The sequence below is a fragment of the Dermacentor silvarum genome, chromosome 1 (assembly GCF_013339745.2).
Source record: "Dermacentor silvarum isolate Dsil-2018 chromosome 1, BIME_Dsil_1.4, whole genome shotgun sequence".
NCBI lineage: Eukaryota > Metazoa > Arthropoda > Arachnida > Ixodida > Ixodidae > Dermacentor > Dermacentor silvarum.
Window position 1 is genome coordinate 350,325,234 of NC_051154.1, and position 17,752 is coordinate 350,342,985.

General features: G+C 46.2%; 1 long non-coding RNA gene across 1 annotated transcript; it reads left to right on the forward strand.

The window, feature by feature from the left end:
- Nucleotides 1–11,400: 11,400 nt before the first annotated feature.
- LOC119453801 (uncharacterized) lies at nt 11,401–13,247 on the forward strand. Its single transcript, XR_005192445.2, has 3 exons — nt 11,401–11,591; nt 11,667–11,808; nt 13,144–13,247. It is a non-coding gene; the product is annotated as an uncharacterized LOC119453801 (long non-coding RNA).
- Nucleotides 13,248–17,752: the final 4,505 nt, after the last annotated feature.

Sequence of the window (17,752 nt, forward strand, 5' to 3'; positions counted from 1 at the left end):
GTAAATGACAATATTTCAGGTATTATGACACTAACAAAATTATGCATGTACTGTCGTAGCAAAATTCTAGGGACCATGGGAATGGTGGCCAAACTGCATGACTGAGCCCTCGAGTGGTGGGGTACCTTTGTCGTAGACTTCTGTACTGTCCAAGTGCATCATTTTAAAGCAAAGCTTTCGTTGGCTTCTTTCGCAAGGGATGTCTGCTCAGTCAGTTTCTTGCTGAGCAAACTTGGCCGATACTGGGTGCAGTGTCATAATAAACTGGGCTGGTCCCAGAGATGGTGCAGACAAAACTAGGCCAATTCTGGGCACTGTAATGTGCTGTTGCTTGAGTCATAGTGGGAGTTTCCATGGTTGTGTGGGCATTTGGTTGGGAGAGCATGGGTAAGGTTGAACATGTAAAAAACCCCACATTTTGGGAATTTGTGCCACTTAATTGCACCTGTGTCATGGAACCGAAGCGCATTTGTAAAACCTGGCAGTCACATATTCGCTATACTTAAACACGTACAAAACGCAGTTACCTGCACATTACCACTTAGTCAAATGATCCCCATTTTCTGCGATAGAAGAATGTAAACAGATCCTTGTATGTACAGTGTAACCTTTAATATATACCTGGTGGTAGCGCATAGCTACGCACTAAATGGTAGAAGTGCTAACTTGCAACTACAAATTTGCATGTTACATATGTGCTGCCAGCCAACAAAGGAAGAAACGCAACATCACATTAAATGTTGGTTGAAATATGCACTTAGCTTATTTTTTGGGAAGCGTTGCAATAAGGACAGGAAATGCCGAACATGCATGGAACATGCGCTAAACAGAACACAGAGCCGCTGGGGAGATGATGCAGAAAAGAAATAATGGAAACCGCATGTGATTAATTGAAGAAAAAAAATGTGATGCGGATACAGGAATTGCCAATCTTTGATAGCAATGAGGGCGTAGAGCGCAGCGGTGCTGTTTGACCACCACTTCCATAGTTGATACAATTTTGCTTTCTCAGTGCATGTACACCGCTGCTTATTTGGGCTTAATTATTAACATTCAGTGTTCTGTGGTCTTCCCTAGTCTTTTTAAAGCCACTCGCTTTGGCCACAGCTTGCTATGAACAGCTTTTATATCCAGCATATACCTTTGTCTCAGTGAAGTGATTGAACGTAACCTTTCTATTTTAAAAAATGAATGCATTGTATAATGGAGCTGGAATTGGCTTAGATTACATGGCATATATGTAACGCAAGTGCCTTGTCGTAAAAGAATTAATGTCTACTCCAGCTGCCCGCTCATCCTTCCTGACACTGTCAATATTGAACATTTTGTTATTTTTGTCTGTGGGATAGTTCATGTTGCTTCAAAGAAAGTGTCATCCATAGAGAACCTGACTCGGTGCGTGTACTGTCCAAGACGGGACACATATAGAGGTGAAACAGATGAGTGACCTTCTGACTGAAAATCACAATTTTTCATGTTTTGTTTGTTTATTATTCTTAAGTACACAATGAGCTCTTATGGACTGGCTCACCTATTACATGCAATGCTGTGAACTTGCACTGCACTCATTTTTCATCGCCATAAGGGTTATGAAGCTTCTTTGTTGTGTCAAGCTGTTTCAGAACCATTTTGCTAGGCCGAAGTGACAATATGTGTTCTCATTTGCAACCATTTCTGTCCCTTCTACCTGCTACACACATGGATGTAAGGAATGGCTGCTAAAGTAATTCTTCACATTGTTTATAATTGCTGTGCACCTGGTATATGCACCTGCATCATGAGACACTACTGTGACATTGTACAATACATCGGTTAAAACCATGAATACATGTAGTATTATCATGAAACTGAATTCACCACACACTATATTGTATGGGTCAGTGTGAATAAACTGCTTTGGTTGGTGACTTTGTTGTCGCTTCCCACACAGCTATCATGCCTTCAAATTCATTCTAGATCTCATTGCTTGTTCGAAGCCAATTCGTAAACTTGTTTTCAGCTCGTTGCTTCTACAAAGTCAATGCGTAAACTTTTTTCAGCTCGTAGTTCTCGTGCAAGATCTCGTTGCTTGCACGATGCCAGTGCGTATACTTTGTATGCAGTTCACAGTTCTCGTGCAATATCTCGTTGCTTGTACGATGTCAGTGCGTATAATTTGTACGCAGTGCATAGTTCTCGTTCAAGATTCTCGTTGCTTGTACGAGCCCAGTGCGCACACATCGCATATCACATCGTACATTTTGTACGCAATCTCGTTGAATCTGCGTAGCTTCTCACACACATCGCACATTTTTTTAACGAGATGCGTACATCTCGCACATTTCTCGCGGAATTCTCGTTCATATTTTTCAATAGGGTAGCGCGTTTGCTGCGCCAAGTTTTCCCCATCGTCATAGACTAGCGTATGAGCCTCAGCGTTCCTAGCCGCGACAGACTGCTCGGCACCGTCAGGATCCTTGAGGATATGGTGAAAAGAGCGTCCCTCCCATAGCTAGTCCAAAGGGCAGCTGCTGATAACAGCGCTAGCGCGATCCCTACGTCACGAGACAAATGGAAACAACGATTGGTGTGACGTGCCGCCGCCGAAATGTGAAATAGTGAAACTTGTGAAATAGGGCATCGGCGGGAGCTAGGGGTATAACAATGGTCCATCGATCAGCCGTTTTGACACCTGTGCTAAGGCACAGCTGGCGGGAAACCACCACGCATGTGGAGCTTAAAATTCTTCATGTACTTCCGGTTGATCTATCTACTTCCGTTGCCGGACGCGATCTCCTGGAACCTAGCCTACACCAGGTTCGCTGTAAAACATTTCTGGCCTTGTGCGCTGCCTGTTGTTAGGTAATCATTTACGATTAGCTTACTGCGAGTTGTATATTTCACAGTATTGTTACGGTGTCTGTCTCATGGCTGACACGCAGCCTCTTGTGTGATGACACTTTTCACGAGATTCCGCTCTCGCTGCGATGTTATTCTTCTTTTGCTCAGCCTAATACACGTTGTCCCGTTCCTTTACATTCGTCCAGCTTCCTTGAAAGGCTATGTTTATTGGACATACGTGACGCAGCACTGTCGTGCGCAGGAAGAAAAAAAAAGTTGCAGTGGCTTAGCTCGGCTATGCCAGGATATACGTAGCGTTAGCAAAGGTTCAGCTGATTATTCTTAGCTTTCCTGGTTGTCTCCTACGCTCAACCGCTAATTGCCAGGCAACTACTTCGGGATTCGATAAGTCAAGCTTCTCCGTTCTTCTGCGCTGTTGAGCAGCATTTGCGCAGCATTTGCGCTCTCCTTCTCCATGGCTATACCACACTGGCAAACGCCAGTCAGAAGCGCAGCGGCTCCAGCGCAGTGTCAGACGGCGACTGCACAGCGAGCGCGCGCCGGCGCCAGTGCGTCTACCACGGCTACGACGTCACTCCTCTGGAATGCGCAGACCGGCGGCGGGGAGTCGCGCGCGGCGGCGGCGGAGTGCGCGAGAGGTGCCGGCTCCGGTGCGCCAGCCGTGTGACACCACTGATCCTTGCGCATGCGCAGCACGGCTCTTGATGTGCCGCGCGAAACGGGCTTTGCTAGGCCAGTGTAGCTAACGCTACAAAAGGCTTGAGCCCGTTAGCAAAGCAGGCAGGCTGCGACGTCAGTTGACTTCTAAAGTTTGGAGCATTAGGTTTTAGCGATGGCTTTTTCGCAAATGAGCTATCGCAATACAGCCGAGGCGCCTTGACAAGAATGAGTAACGGCGTTTGTCTCTGCAGCATGCTACTTACAAATGAATTGCACACTTACGGGGAAATTTTCATGTACACCAATGAAGAAATATATACGGACGAGGGATTGTGTGATGAAGCTGATTTTCTCCTCTGCGAACTTTCCAGTGCACTCTGCAGTTTCAGTTTATGCATGTTAATTACGGAGAAATGAATTTTTGGCGAACGTGTGTTGTGGATACTTCTGCTGGCGGGTGTTCACATAAGAGACAGAGTGAATTAGTAAGAACGCCTTTGTCTCCATGAGGGTGTGCTTCAAGTAATTATTACTGCACTGGTGGGGAGCGAACCATGACGTACGATACAACACGACTTCACATTGTGTTTCAGGAATTGCGACTCCAAAGTACTTGCCTGTCCAACAAAAAAAAAAAAAAAACAATTGGCCGCCATCCTGCCCTGCCAACGTGAATGTCCAGCGAAGCTGCAACAAACACCACACATGGTCGAGCATTGTATTCACGCTGTTCTTCTGGTGTCTCTCATTTCCGTGGTCTACCTATGCCAGTCTTAGAATGAACTAAATGAGTTACCAGACGGGTCTCCCTTTTATATATGAAAGTGTGGTAACGTCACTAAGTAGGTATATTTTCTGTATGCCTGATTGCAAACAAATATATGCCGTTTGCGTTCAATTGTTAACCTGGAGTCTTGTGTTTGCGCCACGAAAATTTCCGACCAACGAGAGCTTCGCAGTAAAAAAAACACACACACAAGCAAGTGACAGTTTGCGCAGTTTTTAGCGACGCCGACTACTTGTCGAAAATTGTCCAAATCACGCGCATTGTGCCATGAGACTGCTGTGTCGAAATAGAAGAGCGTTGGCTTGGAGGCGCCAAACGTTCGTTGAAACGGGAAACACCAGAAAAACACCTTTCCTGTTCCATTTATGGCTAGTGTTACCGCGCAGTGCGAAGGTGACGAGATTCATTACCGACCGCAATGTTATTGTTACAAGAAGCTGCGCTGATAAAATAGTTGGTGTTCCTTTTTTTCTCTTTTTGAGGACACTCTATTTTGTTCTTCGTGGGTCCCGCACGGCTTTGCATTTTACGCTTTAGCTAATTCGGTACGTGGTTCAATAAAGACTAAGACTATTGCTCTAATATCTTTATTTTTGAAAAAAGAATAATCGACGCTTTTATTCTTTTTTACATGCGTCCCATTAAATGAAAAACATGCATCGCGCGGTTTCTACCAAGCCTATATAACATGAGGGAAGCCATCTTTTGACACCTACGTCAGTATTACCTAAAATATGTTAACTACACTTTGTTTCATGTCAAGGCAATGTCCCTCTTTGCCGTGACGTACACGAAGAAGTCGGAGAGTGCCGCATCTCGACTATAAAACGGGTAAGGGGATTGTTTTAATGCTTCTGAGAACGCTATAAAAAGGGCATTACTTCGAAGTAGAACAAGACATACAACAAGACGTTGTTGACGCATTGTAGGCAATCTTTAAGTGTCAAAAAACGGCTTGACTAACATTATCTAGGTTTGGAAGAAACAGTGGGATGCGTGCATTTGGCTTCCTGGCGACTATAGTGAAACGGATAAAAGGGCCGAATAATATTTTTTTCAGAAATAAAGTGGTTAGAGCATCAGTCTCAGTATTTATTGACCATCCCAAAGAGTAATAGTAATGAGCTGACCTAACCGCCATAGTGGGGGCTTCAACAGAAACGGCATTGCTGCGGTTCCCGTAAAACAACATTTCGGCGGCGGACCACAACTAGCATGGTGTCACACGTAAGAGGCCGCCTGCGGCGAGAAAAGAAGACGACGAAGTGAACCGAGCGTTCCAAATGGCACGAGCGCGCGAGGCGCGTGACCCGAGGTGCGGTCGAGGCAGAAACGAGGCTGAGCTGGCATTATCGACGTGGCTCTGGGCTGAGAAGGTCGCATCGTCAGCTACGGGAGACTTGGAGGTCCGGCCGAGTTCGTGATGGGGGCAGTCCGAGGTGCAGCCGTCGACCTCGGAGACGTTCGAGTGAGGCTACTTGGACCAGCGGCAGCATCACACGGCAGGCCGGGCACTCCAGAGAGGATCCCCCTTCATCGGCAGACCAGCGCGTTAGATGATCCCCGCAACGCCACGTCGGCACTGGAGAAGAGAGCTAGACGGAAGCAACGGCCGAGAACGTCGTTAGGCCTAGTCCGTCGGGCCTCCCTGCCACGTCAGCATCCACGACCGGGTTATAGGTGTCTACCAAGGCGACGACATCGTCAAGATCACCGGAAGCAACGACTCCGAAAGGGACATGACGCAACTTTGGACGAGGATCCGCAGAGTCAGCGTCAAACGTGAGAACATTCCGCTCTAACAGCAACGCAGCCAGATAAGTGTCCGGCTATGAAAGTGTAGGGCTAAGACTGGTATATAGGACAGCTCTATTAGCTGATAGTTTTGTATACGGCCGGGTGCCGCGTATATATGTTATATTTAGTTTGATTATTATTTCCATTTTCATTTTTTGTTGGGATTTTTGCTTTTTGGGTTTGCTCCTATTAAATTATGTTTGCTGTGTTGCCATGCGTCTCTCAAACTCATCTCTTTTAACACCCGCACGCCCCCGAGATCGGTGACACGTGACACATGGCCAAGCTCCGAAATGCAAGCGTCTCCGCTAAGGTAGCCGTATAATTGCCGTTGTTACTAGCACGTATCTACGGCACATTCCCATTGTCGCACATAACGGAACTCGTAAGGCGTAACAATGTTGCGGTGGGTTGTGCCGACTGAGTAATTATTTCGAAAAAATAAAAACTGTGGCTCGAATCCACGCTGTGGAGGTAGTTGAACAGCGAAGCTGTAAACGACACCCGCACGATTACCAATTGTGACGTCACTAGAATTCACACACGTGGCTCTTCAAAGGGTGAAACCAGAGACAAGTGAAATTTACTTCAGCACACCCTTTATTACTTCACAACGACATTATATTCACGCTGTTCTTCTGGTGTCCTTACATTCCGTGGTCTACTAATGGTAGCCTGGAATGAACTGAATGAGTTGCTAGAGCGTGGTGACGTCACTACGTGATTTCTATGCTGTTGGGTACTTTTCCATTCGGAGTAGCTTACGCAACCGTAATCTTTACCGGAAAACACTCGCGGGAGAAGGATCGCTGTAAACGACACCCACAACGATTACCCATTGTGACGTCAATTGAATTCACACACGTGGCTCTACAAACAGTGAAACCAGAGACACTGGTTTCACGAGAGTTTTGAATGACGTCAACCCCTTTCGAAGCAGCTGCAAACCCAATCATTAGCGGAACGTGTCGGAGGGTGTTCTGATTGTTCACACGCGCCTTATCATACATCATGTGGTTTTGATGCCTGTTTCGTGTGTGTTGTTTTTTTTTTTTTTTGAAAAGGAGTTCTGAGCTGTATGCTGTGTGCCTGATTTCAAAGGAGATATGCTGTTTGTATTCGATTTTTAGCCTAGCGTTTTTTGCTTACGCCGACACGAAAATGTCCTTGGCTGGTAGAGGTACACAACTTCGCTGTGAAATCGAGATGGGCTGAGCACCCGTTTGCAACCTTTTGATTGAACCATTTTGTGCCGAACCGGCAACCGTTATTAATGTTTGCTGTTCAGGTTCGGTTTGGCTTTAGGTACGCTCTAAGAATATCCCTTCGGTTGGGGGTTCAGTTCCGGCAAGAATTCCGGTTCCGGCACGGTTTTCGATTCGGCTTTGGTTCAACACCCTGGCTACAAGGGCTGTTCATGTAGTGATGGTCTTAGCATTGAAGACTATGTGATGTAGACGATGGAGGACCGATGGTTATTCCATTCCATGCTGGTTAATGGTACGAATGGAGTGTCATACTGTTTAGTTGAGCAAGTCGGAAGGTCGGCTTTTAAGTAGTGGTTTATTCTTGGCGAGATGAAGCTGGAGAAACTAAAAAGGATTTGTTTTAGAGCTGTGCTCTTATAATAAATTTTATGGAAGGGTCATAGACGAGAAACGCGGCGTCGCATTGCCAGAGGCGCTGGAGATCTGTTTTCGTTCTTTTGTGAGCCAGTGTCAAAACAAGAGAAGCTGGAAAAAATCAATCGTTCAGAGTCGTTTCTATTGGATTGATGACTCAGGGCTAGGGATTTATAAGGGGATTCTCGGAAGGAAGAAGCATATACAGGCCTAAGGCGCACCAGAGTCTACAAATCAGAGTACAATATTAATAGTAATTGAGTAGCACTAATACAATAAACTACAGTGCAATAAAATAATAATTACACGGTCATTCACCTGTAATCTTTAAGTTTAATGGTTGTGCTTGTTTCTTAATTAATCCTGGTTTACTACTGTTATTTACCTTTTCTTTGATTCCTTGTCTTTTCTGTACTTCTTGTATAATTGTATAATTTGTTGTTATTTATTCAATTCTTGCGTTGTAACGATCACAATATTTTGTTACCCGCTTACGCAATGTCCATCACGCACTGTAAGAAATTTTGAAATAAAAGTAAAGATAAAATAATGCTAATTATGTAGTGGGAAGTGAGAAGTGTCGTCGTGTGAAGGCAAGCGCGCGGTTAGCGTTTTCAGTAATTTGGTCACCGTGAGCATTCTATGTGGGGTTGTCAGTAATGTAAACTGCGAGGTATTCCTGAGAGTAAACAGGCGTCAAAGGTAATGCCTTGAAGTAGTAAGTATGTACAGAAGTATCAGTCTTTCGTTTTATGCTCATGAATTCAGAATTGTTTACATTAGGTTTACTTAACCACTTCGTGCACTGGGCAGACATATAGTCAACATTGATTGGATTAGGGATTGATGCATCATAGCAGCAAGATAGTTTTCCTCTATACAACAGTCGTCTGCAAAAAGTCTTATACATAACGTAACTAAAGATAGCAGACAAATATTATAGATCAGCGAAATTAACTTGACTGAGCACTGAGCCTTGCGGAACGTCCGATACAACAGACCAAGATTGCAAGTTATGTTCAATAGTTGTAACGTACGATGCGCGATTTTGTTAGAAAAAAAAACCACTCAGCTTACTTCAGCGCTTTCACATCTAAGTTAACTTGACTAAGTTTAAAAAGTCAAAGCTATCGAGAGACATGATCAAAGGCTTCAGCAAAGTTATTATAATACAGTCAGTCATAATGCAGTGACCTGAAAACAAAATAGTTGCAGTTTCACCTGAAAAGCGCGGCATCGATTGCGATAGCAAATTATTAAACAGCTATATACAAATGACAGTAGCTTAATAGGCCGTATGAACTTGTCAACATTCGCCTACTAACTAAACAATCATTGTGTCAAACGCGCAGATGCATACATGAACACATACTACTGGATTACCGCGGAAACTCGCTGTCAAAAAAAAAAAAAACTGGCCAGAGTAAGAGCGGCAGCAGCAGCAAGCATATTGACCTTCGTGCTGCCTATCGCAAATATCTTTCAAGGTAGGGCCCGCGCGGCCGTGCTCACCCGCACTATACGCTTCAGCTGCCTGAATAAAATTGGCCTCTATCGTTAGTGAGGCAATGAATGTCACCGTTCGTGTGAACTGGTAACATTTGCCGCCGCCCAGTCATCGGGGAACTCGCCGCTCTATAGCGACTGGGTAAATATTTGAGAGAAAATTACTGGTAGACATGCTTGCGTACACTTCAAGATCAGTGGGTTAAGATGTCGGTTACAGCAAATAAATGCATTCCAGCAGTCTGGATGCATTTTAATATTGGGGCAGAGTCAACAAACATTGGATTCATCTGCGCAAGTTCTTCGAAAGAGAACTCTCGAAACGCGGTCGGGTAGTCAGTAAACGATAAGTAGTAGAACGTGTCATTCAAGACCATGCAGCACGCATCGCGCAAGCCTATGAAATTCGAGAAGTTACAAAGGTTAGTGATAAGACAGAAGAAAATGTATTGCCCCCAAAAAATTCGCTTTGCGTTGCGCAGAACGCATGTAATTTCGTACGCAACAGATAAATTAGCGGCCCATCTGCTGATATAATGCGAATTATTCAATTTATGAAAGGTGCATGTTTTCGTGTTTATTAGGAGCTTTAAATATGTGTAAAGCGAAGGTGTTCTTTTTTATATAGCGAGAAAGGCGGCCAACAGGAATGTACATTTTAAAAAGTACACTTACATCAGTTGCTTTACTTTTAAATGTCACCAACTTACCGAAACAGACCGGTCCCCAAGTGATAAGAAGATTGAATTCATGAAACCTTCAAGGTCATTGGTAATTGCTATGAAGTCTGCCCTGTTGTAGTCGCGAAAACGTTTAGCGTGCTTAGGGCGTTGCGGTGACTTCCAGGCAATATTGATGTCAATGACGAAATAGTTGATTAGTCCTGGTAATAACGCTAGTGACGAGACTAATGAAGGATTCGTAGTAAAAAGGAAATCAAGAATGTTAGCTGGTGACGCACACAAACGAGTAGGTTCTGTAGCGTAATCATCATTGCGCGTCATCTCCCATCATCGCACCGCGATAATCGCGCGGTTTGAGTCACGATCATAAAATGGCGCTTCTCATCTCAGCCGGGCCGGACGCCACAGTCACCGTGAACTTTGCCTTCCCAGATTATTACAGAGACGACAGCACGGCTCGCCGGCCGCCATAACGTCCTCTTGCAACGGTCACCCGAGAAAATGCTCCTTCTGCCGCGCGGCCCACTGACATGGGCGTTGCACAGCACGTCCCACCAGCTCATCGTTGCGGCCGCCTCCAGAAAAATGCTTTGCCCAGCTCAACGCCACAATCGAGCTGAAGGACATCATGGTGCAACCGGTGAGATGCGCCATCTTCCTTTACGCCCTCCCGGTTGAAATCCATACCTTTTTCGCCAACCCGTGCACCAGCCTGGGTTTTATGACGATTTGCGTTCTGCTGTGCTAGCAAACTACGGAGCCGCGTACTGCCCGCTCCCAGAGCTCGACGGCGAAGTACTGGCTTGGCCTCCGCCACAACCAGTGACGCACAACGTGCAGCAAGCGAAGACGGCTTTTTTGCTGAATTCGGCTAAGTCTGCTCTTCATTTTCAGCGCGTCTGGACATAGAATCTGGCCACGTTCTCTAATACCCCGCAGATGTGACCGTTACCTTAGAGAAAGAAACCGCAACCATCGTTAATCGGGTGTCAGCTTATTCTTGCAGTAAAATAGAACTTGCCGATGCTGGCCAAATTCTCTACTGGCCCCTAAATGACATTCACAGTTTTACTTCACCTCTACTAAAATCGCCATACTCGGTCTCGTCCCCTTTCTTGCATAACGAAGCAGCGACACGGCTAAACCTGAAAAATGCATCGCGTTGTACGAAGTTCCGCTCAGAACAATTTGCGTGTTCTGCACCTTTCTCGAGATAGACCAGCTCATGTAGCCAATAACGATATTTCAAATATTGTCGGTTTTAGTGCTGTATTCTTACTTGGCCTTTAAAAGGGGCATCTGCAGTGGATGCCTAAATTTAATTTTACTAGAAATGATTTTTTGTCTAGAAGACGTAGGCAGTAAATCCATAAAGCAAATCTACTTATGAAATGAAAAAAGAGCCACGTAAAATGTATTTGACATTTCATTTACGACCTCTGTTCTTTCTTCCTTTTTTTTCATTTACGTTAGTGCCTATTGCAGCAGAACTGGCCAATATTCTCATGTTCCCTTCCTTACTTTTAGTCTTGGCTGTTCACACGACGGGGATGGTGCTAGCGACTGGCCTAAAGTACATATTGGGTCAAAAAACTGTGATTGGAATCTTGGCTACATGATGAGTTATAAGTTTGTAAAACCGAACATGTACAGGTTCTCTAAGTGCTGCCAGCGAGAAATTATGATTATGTACAAGTAAGAATTTTTTCATTTCAATTACGTGCTACCTTTGATATTTACGTTACTAAACAGAAATTATTTATCTCGCAGCCGCCCTCAATACGAGTGTCTCCTTGTGAAGAACAGCCTTCAAGCCTATATATTTTCTTCCAAACTCCCTGGTTCCGTGTCCAGTCGTCAAACATATTGCGAAAATGTTTACTCGGAGTACAGTTACGTTAAGGTAGATCGGGTAAGTAACTGTTTTATGTTTCTGAGAAACGGGTGAATAATGTGGGTGTATTAAATAGAGCAAATATTCCTTACACTTGCGCGGTTAGGCGAACACCGAATGCGCGAGCGTGCGGCGCACCACGTGACACCCATTGCTCCAGATCGCTGGCCAGTCCAAGGTTCATGACAGTGCGTAGCTAGGTTTGCAGCATCTGTCGACATTGGAGGTCATTGCTGAGGCGGCAACGTGGTAATTAGGGGAAAGAATAATTTATGTTGTTGTTGAAATGTCTCGAACTGTGGCCTGTGGTGGGTATTATGACCCTGCGAGCAATGCTGTGCGGTGTTGGCTAATATGCGACCAATGCGCTCGTGCTTTCGGGTCTTATAAAAGTACGTTTGCGCAGACATTCAATAACCTTTTTTCTTGCGTATTCTGCATAGATTATTTCTTTTTGACCTTGGTCGTTTCAGTCTCCAAGAGCTATTATAATTAGGCATTCACATGCTACACGCAACGTGTGGTATTCATTTTGTCTTATGACCCAGGAACTATACCAGGGACAAGTAGAGAACTACAAATAAATTGAAATGATTCTGAAAAGTGCCCTAAAATGTTCCAACACAGTAGCAACTATGGCATCAACACTCTTCCGCAGCCATCAAATGTCGGGTTAATGCAGCTGTGCGTCACATAAATCATGACCTACATTTCAGCCTATAGGAAGGAAACTTTGGTAACGATGTGTGGCTTTAAGGCGCATACGAAACCAGGGGAATACTTTGAAGCTGTAATCTTCGTGCACGTATGCACTGTGTTCTAAGGGTGACGTATACATAAGGATCAACAGCACAAATATTCAGTCCAAGCATCGAGTTTTTTATGCCGGCGTGCTGGCGACAATGTAGAGTGCCAGGAATACTGCCGCGACCAGCATGTCTCAGCTGACAACACTGCCCCGCCTGCCAAAGTATATATAAGTTAAGATTACCTAAACTAGAGAAATATGAAATAGAAATTTTGTTATCGCGTGAGTGTGTGCCCTTTACCTGCGCCATTGCCATGATAGAAGAAATGTATCGGCACTACGGTAGAGCAAACCTCCTCAATGGAGATATTCGCTTTCAAATACACAAAATCACCGCTTTCGGTAGCAACCTGTGCGACACCTGTCAATATGTAACATGTGGATGATCAAAATAGCTTCGTGTTGACCTCTCGGAAACACTCTACGTAGTAAATAAACCTTTCTGTTTGTCTTAAACTGGTCTCGGCACAACTTTGCGTTTGTTTTGACTTCTTCGTTATTATTCTAAATAAGATTTAATGTGACTTACGCACATTTTTTTACAGCATTACAAGATGCAAGCGTGCATCGTGAGGTGCTTTATAAGCAGAGAATGGGACAACATGCTGATTGCTGCTGTCGATGGCGTAAAATGTGACAAAGGAAAGGTCAGGAAGCATGCTCATTATTTTTTGCACGTTATTATACTGCATGTGGGTCTCTCAGGGATACTCTCAGGGATATACTCTCGGGTATATACATTTTGTGATTTACATACGTGGATAAACCAGAGAGAAATGAACCTCATCATCAGCAGCCAAAGAAATGAAATGCAGTGGTGTGGCCACAAGTTAACGTATCACCTGGGAAACTATAGTTGCGCCTGTAAATTGACTCTTCCCATCGCTCCGTATATATGAAGGCGTCGTGTACATTTAATTTCTCAAGCCTATCTTAACAAGTACGTACTTTCTAAAATAGATCACAGATTATCTTTTCTGCGATTTGTTTGGCTTACCGCATTTCAGTTCTTTCTTTGAAAATATTTACGGGACTACTATTGAACAGCGTAACACCTATAATAACAGAGCTCCCCTTTGACTCATATCGTTACAAAAACATTTTATGCTTTCATTCCTTGTGAGGTGGTGCAATGGTGCCAAGCATAGATATGTATTTTTATTAATTTTAGCAGCCAAATACCCGTACTTTCCCAGAGCAAACTGTAGTACAAATTTTCTGCATTGTTTAGTTTTAATGAGACCGTTAACCCACCATCGATGCTCCGGAATATGACCCGTTTACAACTGGCCTGTGCGATAACCATTTAGTGTCAAGCCGCCAAAGCCACAGCGAAAGCCCGGACGTTTCAATGACGCGGAGCTCCCCGCAGTCGTTAAAAAAACGCCTATAGGAGGCCGAAACGGCGAAAAAACGTTAACCTTTGTTAACGTATTCTCACCTAGTTCCCCACGGCGCACGCGACACCCTGACCTCTGCGTGGGCTCGCCAGTGCGTCTCCCTATAGCGAGGAGTCGGTTAAGCTTCGTGTGCGCATTCCTGCATTCCCTCCTCGGAAGACGCCAGTGGTGTCTCTCTGTGTGTGTGTGCGAGCGCCAGTGCCTTTACCTCTGCTGCGCAAGTAGCGGTTGGAAAATCCTTTGAACTGAGCGCCATGCGCCGAAAGGCGGCCGCAAGCGTGGAGAGCGTTCGCTCTCTCCTTGTTCTGAGGAAGTCTGAGCGAGTACGTTCCGAAGACGCTACAAGGGCCGCCCCCGCCAAGGGACTTCAGCCTTCATGACAAGCTTGTGTGTCGCTCACCGCCACGAAGCTTGTAGAGCTGACCGCTACGTAACGACGTAAATAACAGTTTTTGAAGCGAGAGCTTTACTAACCCAGTCGATCTGAGTTTCGCCGTCGCCAGCAATTTCACCTTCATTTGTCCTCAGCTGTGCAGTTCCCTTGGCAACGCATCACATGACTAGCCGTGGCGAGCTCCGCCGCCGCCGGCTTAACGCCTGCGCTCTCCACAGCCGGGTCAGGTCACCGCCTGACCAACTGACTCGCTGAGCACCTGTCTAATAAGAGGAGCGCCGCCCTCGCTAAGTCAGTGCGAGCTTGGCCACGGATGAGAGTGTGGCCGAGCCGTCTTCTCTGAGCGTTGCGCGTGAGCCGCAGGCTTTGATCGGTCGTCGGCAAGCGGCGTCTGACCACTCCGCGGATATCGTCCGGCGAGCTCCTTCACTGGAGAGGGTCCGGAATGCCAAGCACGCGAAGCTAGAGTCCGAGACTGAGGAACAGCTAGTCGCGCGGCTCGCAAAACACCGGAAGCGGGACCACAACTTTGGTTAAGCTAATAAAGGGTTAACCAAGTGAAACCAAGACTTATTCAGGCTAAACCAAGCTTTCGCTTTGCATATCCAGGGTTAGCTGAGCTAAGCCGCAGCCATTTTTTTGTTTCTCGTTACACTAATCCTGTCACGTTTCTTCTTGGCCCCCTCGGTACCCGTGAGTCACTGCAAAGTGTAGTTAGTGGCATGTACAGCCTCCCGCATTTTAGCTATATCGCGGGAGCGTTCATCACGCGTCATTGTAGCGCCTTTAAGTAGCGATAATCAGCGAGACCTGCAGAAGTACTCTCAAGTGCACTAAGTACTCTCCTACGCAAGATTCGTCTAATGGGATGTTCCCTTGACGACGATGTACGACCATATTATAGTGTTCGCGCGCGATATAGCTAAAAATGCTGAAGGTTGTACCTGTCGAGTGGTGCCCGTTTGTAACAACTGGTGCCAGCGGTGCAATCCGACAACCAGAAGATATGGGTTAGTTTACTGCATTGCGATAATTTACGCCTGATTCTTGGCTGTGAGGTTTGGTGAGTGCGAGGCTTTTATTGCCATAGCAATTATATGGACACTTCAACCGGATTTCTCCCGTCGGCGTCGCCGTCGGTGTCGCCGTCGACGTGAGGTTCCCTATAGATAAATTCTTCGCCGCCTGCCGTATGCCCGAGCGGAAGCGTGCGGGGACGCGCGCTTTCACGGAGAGCGAACGCACTCAATCTCCCGCGCGCAAGCAAGGAAGCGGGAAGCCAGCGCCGGAGGGAGCGGGGGGGGGGGGGGGGGCGCACTTACACTCTGCCAACAACCGCGCTCGTCTCTCGCTTGCACCGTCTCTTATCTCCACACGGCTCTGACCTTTATGCGCCGTTCATTCGCCGCTCAGTTTCCGTTGAAGCGATAGACCGCACGTACCTTCGCCGCTGCGGCGTATTCGCTTGCTGCCAGAGTTTTGACGGTCGTTGTCTGCAGTCATTCAGTGTGATCTATTCATGTTTGTTTGTGCGCGCTCACACCACGCTTGTTCATTCAGTTAGTAATAGTCGGGCCACATTTTCCAACGCTCGCTACATATGCAATGCTGCCCGGATCGGCAGTGCAGCGCTACAGGTGTGTCCCTTCGCACGCGCTGCCCACGGGAAGCGCTTCTCATCAACACCACCGCTTCGCACGCGCCTTCTCGTGGTCATCGAGTCTCTATTCATGTCGGTCTACTTACGCCGCAGCACACCTGCTTACTTAATCAGCTCATGTTTACTACATTTCATATTGATACCAAAGCCGCTCACCTTACTTCGTATGACATTGCTGTGTTGCTATCGCATTCATTGCTTCGCCCTTAGGGCGAAACTGTGACATTTTTCTCTACCGAGTTTTACCAGGATTTTGTAAGTGCAGGCAACAAAACGCGTAAAAGCTGTCGTCACCTAATTTGTGTGTGCGTCAAGACAGCAGTGCATCAAGTAGAGAAAGGAGCACCGAACTAAAAAAAATGGGCTCTCAAATTGGGAAAGTTGCGAAAGACCGAACTGTTTTAGTTGTGTTAAGATCTTGATCTATATGTAGCGGAAAATATGACGGTCGCCGTTATTTGTATACTCATTGTAGAAAGTTAAAAAGATTGGACAAAGCTGAAATACTTTGTAAAGCTGATTCTAAGAGATTGGCTCACGAAGGAAGGAATTCTTGAGCAAATATAAACATTCGACTAAGAGGCGGGATAACTTAGACAGGAGTTGCGCCGCAAGGAAGAGTGCTAGGATCGTGAACGGGCGAAAGCACGTAATGCTGCGAGTACGGTTCCGTCAAACACTTTTGAGCTTCTTGAAATGCCATTAGGTCAGAAAACGATGGTTTCAAGCGATGCAATTAAATGAGAAGCACCGCGCGCTTAAGCCAATCGACCTCGTTGAGGAGGCTATACTTGAAACGACGGTTTCAAGCGGCAAACATAAGCCTGACGCGCAGCACGCGAACATTTTGAGAGTCACCGCGTGAGAACCCAACAAGGCTGAATAGCTGTGATCTGGGTCAGTTGGTTTATAAGCTTCAGAATTAAACCAGTCAGAATACGAAGAACAGAGGAGAGGCGAGGCACACAAAGACTGGGTCATTGTGTGTGCCACGTATCTCCTATGTTTGTTGTCCTTTGACTGTATAGTTTAATTCTCAAGAACCCAACAAGCTCGCTGCAAAAGCACTAGTTCCAGAACGAACAGATTTACGCGATGATCACGAGTCAGAAGCGCAGCACTCTGGGATCGCAAGCGCGCCCGCGTTAAGGCTGAATCACCTGGCTGGGAAGTAGTTTGAGTGACAACGAATTCAATTGTTCCATCAGAGGCGCCGCATTGCGCGATCGGTAGCACCTCTGCGATAGACCACGGTGTCTATAGTATTTCACACTGCGAAATAGAACCAAACGGCATCGAAATCACCAAGACGCTTGACCCTGATGCGGCGCAAGCGCAGCAAACGCTACAGTGAGCCACCGAAGCTTATTTGGTGGACGAGCCGATAGAGACAGTCGTGGCGCCCAAGGCAGAAGGCCGAACGAGGCTACAGATTAGCAGTTCCGCCCTGTTGGCTGAGCGAAACGACGACGCTACTGCGCCATACATGCGAATGTGCAGCACAATGTACTGTAGGCTTTCACAGAGAGGCGTTGCACTGCAGCAAAATGTCTAGAAGGCAGGGAAACGGAGTCCCCAATCGTGCCTCATTCGTATCGCCAAGATAGGCGGCGCTTGTCGCGTACAGGTCCGTGCTCTGAGAAGCGAGGTTAAAAAAAACGGCTCGTTTTCGCGATTCAGAGCAACCTGTAAGTGTGTAG